Raw genomic sequence first — 6493 nt, forward strand, 5'->3', positions numbered from 1 at the left:
CTTCAGTTCATTGTTCATAACTGTTCAATAGGCTTTTGGCAGCTTTTTTCTTAGAGTTTTCTGGAGTTGCAGCTTCTTGTGAAGGTTATCACAGTTTACCTGATCTTTCCCATCTCAGCATTAAAGTCTAAATTAGGTTACCTGTAACACTTGTATTATGGATCTCTCCACTACCTTCAACTGTAACTCCAATAGTGTTGAACATCCAATTAGTCATTGACAGCACTGAGCAAGATGCTGTTAAAATTCTTTTGCCTTTCTGCTTTATGGTCCATGCATTCATTCAGCTTTCCAATTTACTGCACTCCTGTCATGTCTACATGTTCTGAGTTCTTAGAGAAATGCTATTAAATCTGACTGCTTTTTAATTTAATATCAAAATGCTTGTGTTACCTAGCACCTCTGCTGCAGGACCATCACATATAGTGATACTTGCACTACGTGAAAGATATTTAGAAAGCAATGGTTTTCTTTGAACAAATCATGACTCTTACCTGGGGAATAGAAATCCAACAGATAAAGGTAATTTACTGTAGGAAAAATACATGATCCACTTACTAGAAGTTGAAGCTAGAAAAATCCATTATAAGCATAAGCTTCGGTTTTGTAATCATAAGATTACAGGTTAATTACTAGCTTCTGAATAATATAAAAAACGGCTCCAGCATCTGAAGTTAAAGTTGAATGCTTCTGTTCAAAGATGAATCAGTTCAGGGTTGCATTTGATAGAAAGTCAACTGCATAACTGGTCATAGGTAGTGCTTTCTGGAGTTAAAATCAATAAAGAAGAAATTATTTGGGAAAAACCCACCACCTAAAAAGCCCACAGAACCTTGTGATTTCTGTAGGTGGTACAGAAAGCAATTTTGGAAACCAAGTCACTTTCTGTGAAACAGACATTTAATTCTGGATTCAGCGGTACAACAGAAGGTAAATACAGATTAATGTAATTACACATTTTCATTTGGATAACAGAATTTAATCATTTCCAAAAGTCCATCTAGGAGTAGCAGTCAGGCAAGTTTATTCTATTTTTTTAATCAAGCAAAGAGTTACCTGCTTTTTTCATTTACCATCATGCAAGAATGTGGCCTTTTAATTGCTAGATTTTGCTCCCTTTATATTGCTCCCCTTTAAAATACAAGAGGTTAGAGAAGGCTTGGTTGCACACAAAGTTTGAATGGTCTCTGATGCTGAGTGGAATCCATCAGAAAGAATCGTTTTACATTACAGCAGTGAAAGGCTTCTCAAGAAAAGTTTAATTTTAATGAGAATGTTTATTTTCCCTGAAAAAGCAAATGGAGATGATGCTGTATATAGACTGCATGAGGACTTGTCAAATTATCTTGTATGGTTGATTTGCTGTATGTTTAGCATATTAAGTTGTACTGTTGTTGGAAAGTTTTGCACAAAGCCACCTTTCCTTTTTACCCAGGGAACCTGGGTCTGGTCATATTGAGGTGTACCAAAAAGTGTCTATTTATTGACTAAATTGTCTCAGTGTGTAATCGACAATATTTCTCATACTGTTTTCATTTTGTGCAGCACTGTGGAAAGATACAACTACAAAAATGTAATTTTTGTATATTTTGTTGTGTAGTCATCACTGCCTCTAAGGTGCCATTAATGTTTTTTAAAAAATAAAAATATTTACATTTATTTGATGACAAACATTGTTTCTTAAACTTACTGTCTGATCGCTCAAACCCCTATCAGTTTATCTTTATCAGTAATAAAATTACTCAGTTGGCAAAGGTAAAGTTACTCAATTGGGCATAAGTCCCAACTTTAAAATATTGATGGAACTGAGCATTCTGCTGTGCTACAGTTTGGTCGAAAACTGGAAATGTGAGTTTTATTTACAGCTATGACATGGCAAAACTGCAAATATAAATGAGGCATCAAGAATGCTTTTCTCCAGAGCTTGTGTGAACATGCTATGCAAACATGATGCTAATGTGCCAAGGAGTTGGACTTACTTGGAAAACTGAATTAAAAAAGTAAGCCGAGTTTTTACATTATGGTCAAAAATCTTGGTCACATGTGCCAAAAATGTAATACTGATATGCCTAATAGTTAACATAGCTGATGGAAAGCAAAAAATTTGCATTTGTTTTTCACAAAGCAGAGGTTTTTTCAGCTGGCACAGGCAGCCATGTGGAATTGTATTATTTTTATACCAAGAACAGAGTAGAAACAGAACAGTAATAGCTTGTGGCTTTGCAATCATGCTGTACTTCCTATTTCCTCCTGTTTGGGGAAATGGCATTCAGCAGCTCCTAAGTAACCAGCAGACTTTCGAAGGTCTCATCATGCTGAGTTTCTTGAAGGTGCCTGGAACTTGGTCTATATTAAGACTTAAATCCAGTCACAAACAGGATGCTCTCCCCAAGCCACTGATAGCTTTTGCCCTCTTCTGGCATGGGCTGAGTAACTCCTGCTAATACACTGGCAAAACAGGTGTAAAAAAGGCATCTCGCTCATCATCCTTTCTCTCAGTTGTTCAGACTTCTGGCTTGGAGGAGTGCATAACAGATCCTGGTAACTGCTTCAGCACCCAAAAATAGAAAGGCAGAGAGGAAAATACAAAGGTGCTGTTTAACTTGGCACAGAAGAAGTGTTATTCAGAGCCAAGGAATGGCGAGTAGTGGTCACAATACAGTGGGAGCAGTCACTGGATGAGACAAACAACCCTTGCCAACAGCGTACACCGAAAATACTTTGTGTTGGTGCCCCCACTACCTCCGAGAACCAAAGTTTTATGAATGTGCCAGAAACCATCTGAAGGTACCCAGGACTAGTGTTAGTACAGTGCAGTTCTTTTTGCAGCACCAAAACCTGCTGTGAACTGGGTATTTCAGACACTGCTAGCAGTGTGAACTTGAACTGAGTGATAAATGCTTCCTGAACTCGTGTGACACTGCTCTGCCTCTGTGACTGTGGAAGAGTACAGCAATCAGCCAGTTCTGCCTCCCATGGCAACTAGCACAGGGCTGATGTAATTGAAAGGAGAAATTTCCACGCTGTATCCTCCTTAATTCCATTTTGGACTGGGGACTTACTTAGGTGACAGCTCATTAGTTTTGTGAAGTCACGTGGTGGATCAATGCTATGTTACCTGTCATGTGCAACCTAGCAAATAGAGAAGTAAAGCAGAGTGGCTGAACTCCCCTGCCTTAGGACTAGCTAGAAGCTGGCAGTTGCTGAGCTGAGGAAAGAAGCATCGACACACTGAACAGAAACTTGAAGAATTAAACTTGCATTTGATGTAATTGTGATCCCTTCAGAGGGCAGGTGTGCTGTTCTGTCTAGCTGGGTGTGTGGATTTGGAAAAACTTTTTAGTGTGGCTGGAACAGGGTCACTATAATGAGAATGAATAAAAGCCTGACTGAAGCCTTTAATAGATGAGAACAATTAAAGTGAACTCTCCTTGTAGCCCAATAAATTCCCTCTGTATTTTTCTGTTGAATACCATTTTAATAAGTTGGTACCAGCCGGGGAAGTCTCCTTTTTCCCATAGCCACATAGAATCATAGAATTGGCTGGGTTGGAAGGGACCTCAGAGATCATCGAGTCCAACCCTTGAACCACCATTGCGGTTGCTAGACCATGGCATTGAGTGCCACATCCAGTCTCTTTTTAAATATCTCCAGGGATGGAGAATCCACTACTTCCCTGGGCAGCCCATTCCAATGTCTGATCACTCTCTCTGTAAAGAAATTCTTTCTAATATCTAACTTAAACCTCCCCTGGCACAACTTAAGACCGTGCCCTCTTGTCTTGTTGAAAGTCGTCTGGCAAAAGAGACCAACCCCCACCTGGCTACACCCTCCTTTCAGGGAGCTGTAGAGAGCGATGAGGTCTCCCCTGGTTAACATGGTTAAAGGGGAAGGATGCAGAAGATCAGTACTTACATTCCATGTCCATGCTGAACAGAAAAGTAAAGAACACAGTGTCTGTGCGATCAGCAGTCCCATACAACGCATTTACTAGAGTGATGGCTTCATAAACTGTCTTATGCTTTATAGCTACTGATGACTTGTGTGCTAAAAATTACATTTTTAATTTTAATTAGTTGAGACCTACTGATCTCAACAGTAAACCCCCTCTGAGTTTAACTGGGGAAGACTTACCACACTGCTATGGCACTTAGAAGCAATCACATCTGATTTTGCAGTGCCAAAAATAGTTTTTCTCAGGCAATCTACATACAACAATGGTTTTAACTCTCCACCACAAATAGCACGCAACTCAGTCACAGAAATCTCTGCTGCAATTGTGCTGCATATGAGATGGTGAAACTATTTGCATGCTTTCAGGCTCTGCTGACTCAGAGGCTGAGCAGAGCTTGTACTTCCAATACTAATTCCCCACTTGGCCTCTATCCTGGATGGATTCAGGTCAAGGTGATATAAATAAAGCATGGATTAAACTACAGGTATGAGCAGCAGCATGTGTGCATAACAGCAAAACCTTCCTCTACAGATACACCACTGGGCTACAGGAGCTTGAGGATTTACCTAATCTGTCAGCTGTTTTGACCTTGCTCAACTGAGGCAGCAAGGAAGTCTAAATAAGCTTCCAAATTCATCAAGACACATTCTGACCATACTTACACAGTATCTTCCTCCAAAGAGCATATCTGAAAAATGCAGTGAAATATTTTCCTGGGCTTCTCTACCTTTTTGACAGCTCTTTTTATGTTTCTTTGTGTGAGAAGGAACCTTTCTGCCCTGTTGAATGCTGATTACCGAGAACTAATATGACATTTAAAGAAACATAAATAATATACAATACTGTCAGCCAAAAGCCTTGAGATCTCTAGATGAAATCCCTCTACTTTTACTTGAGCCCTGCAGTGAATTTAAGTAGCTTAAAGAGACTTTTTTTTTTTTTTTTGTAAAATGAACTACTGAGATCTGTAATTGCATCCATTTCTGTTTCTAAAACTTTAGGTGCTGACTTATTACAAGAGCAGGACTGACAATAAACAACATCTTGTAATATTTATGGCCTTCATTTTCCAGCTGTTTCTCCCTCTTGCTCTTTAGGCTCATCTCATCATTGACCCTCTTCTCTCTCTGCTGTGTGCCTGAGGCCCACACCCCAGCTTTCTCTTGCTCCTTCCTTCAGCCATCTCTTTGTGCCCTTGAAATCCATCTTCTTTCTTGCTCTCTTTCCTTGTGCTTTACAACATTCTCAGGTCAAGCCCACCTGAGTCACCATAAAATCTCTATTTTCCAAGTGAGCAGAGGTACGGGCAGGTTTTCAGGTTTTCAGCACCTCAAACTGGTGTGGGACATGGAGCATGACAGAGACGGTCACTGTGACAAAGAAGAGCATCATTACCACCACTTAAAAAAATGTGAACTATCAGGTGATTAACTAGAATTTCCTGATGGAATGGGCTTCAGAGGGAAACCTGTACCCAGTTTTGAGCAGCGTGAAAAACATGGAAGCAAAAATAAAGTAACATGTTTTCCACCATCTTGACTCATCCTCTTAGAACAACATTCCACATGGGAACTGATTACACAGAAACTGAACCATTATGCAACAAACAAGCTGGCATAAGAAATCCAACCCTTTATCCCATCAAAAACTGTTTTGCATCAAAATTAAATTTTAATTTATTTTGGACGGTGAAGCTATTGTGATGTTACTTATCTCAGTATAGTTGTACATGGGAATAGATTGAATACTGTTGATACTTCTAATATTACCAAGGCATTGACCACAAGGACAACACAAGGGTTCTCCTGTACAACCTCAGCCTGCACAGTCGCTCCCCCAGGGCAGTGCTCGATTCTTGTCAGTGTAGCTGTGGGAGAGAGTGGGAAATGCTTTAGACACTTTTGAGTACTGGCTCTGGGAGTGACTGTAATGAGCTTTATGGCTTTAGACACCTTCTTAGTAACTGAGTTTAGAACCACCTCTAGGGGAGCCAATCGCCACTGTCACCTCTGCATAGGGCTGCAAGCAAATAAAACATTTGGCGCTTTTTCTCTTCTTCTTTGCGGGTGTGTGTGTGACATCAGCAGGAGCCACCTCCTCATCTCCTGAAGCCCTGAATAGTCCCTATCAAATGGCTGTTAACCTTACCAGGGGAGTGTCAGTACCGGGCTGAATGAAAAATCTCCGGTTTCTGTCGGGGAGGAGCGACCAATGGCCAAGAACGCCCGGAGCGGGTTTGTGGCGGCGTGAGCACCGGGACCGGAGCGGCTCGGTGCGGCTGGAGACAAACACAACGCGCACCTTTTCCCCTCAGCTATCTGTTATCCGCATCTATTAGAAGTATTATCTAGTTCTGTTGTTCTCAGCATCTATTATCAGACATCGCTGTCAGCTGCACCGCCGCCTCCCCCTTTGCCTGCCCGTTTCCCTCTCTGCTTCAGAAGGGAAAACCGCACCGATCGGCACAGGACGTGGGGAATTCGCTGCAGAAGCTGAGAGCTGCCCGGCAGCGGCACAAAGCCACGCGTTGGACACATC

Source organism: Calypte anna, chromosome 1, assembly GCF_003957555.1.
Source record: "Calypte anna isolate BGI_N300 chromosome 1, bCalAnn1_v1.p, whole genome shotgun sequence".
Taxonomy (NCBI): domain Eukaryota; kingdom Metazoa; phylum Chordata; class Aves; order Apodiformes; family Trochilidae; genus Calypte; species Calypte anna.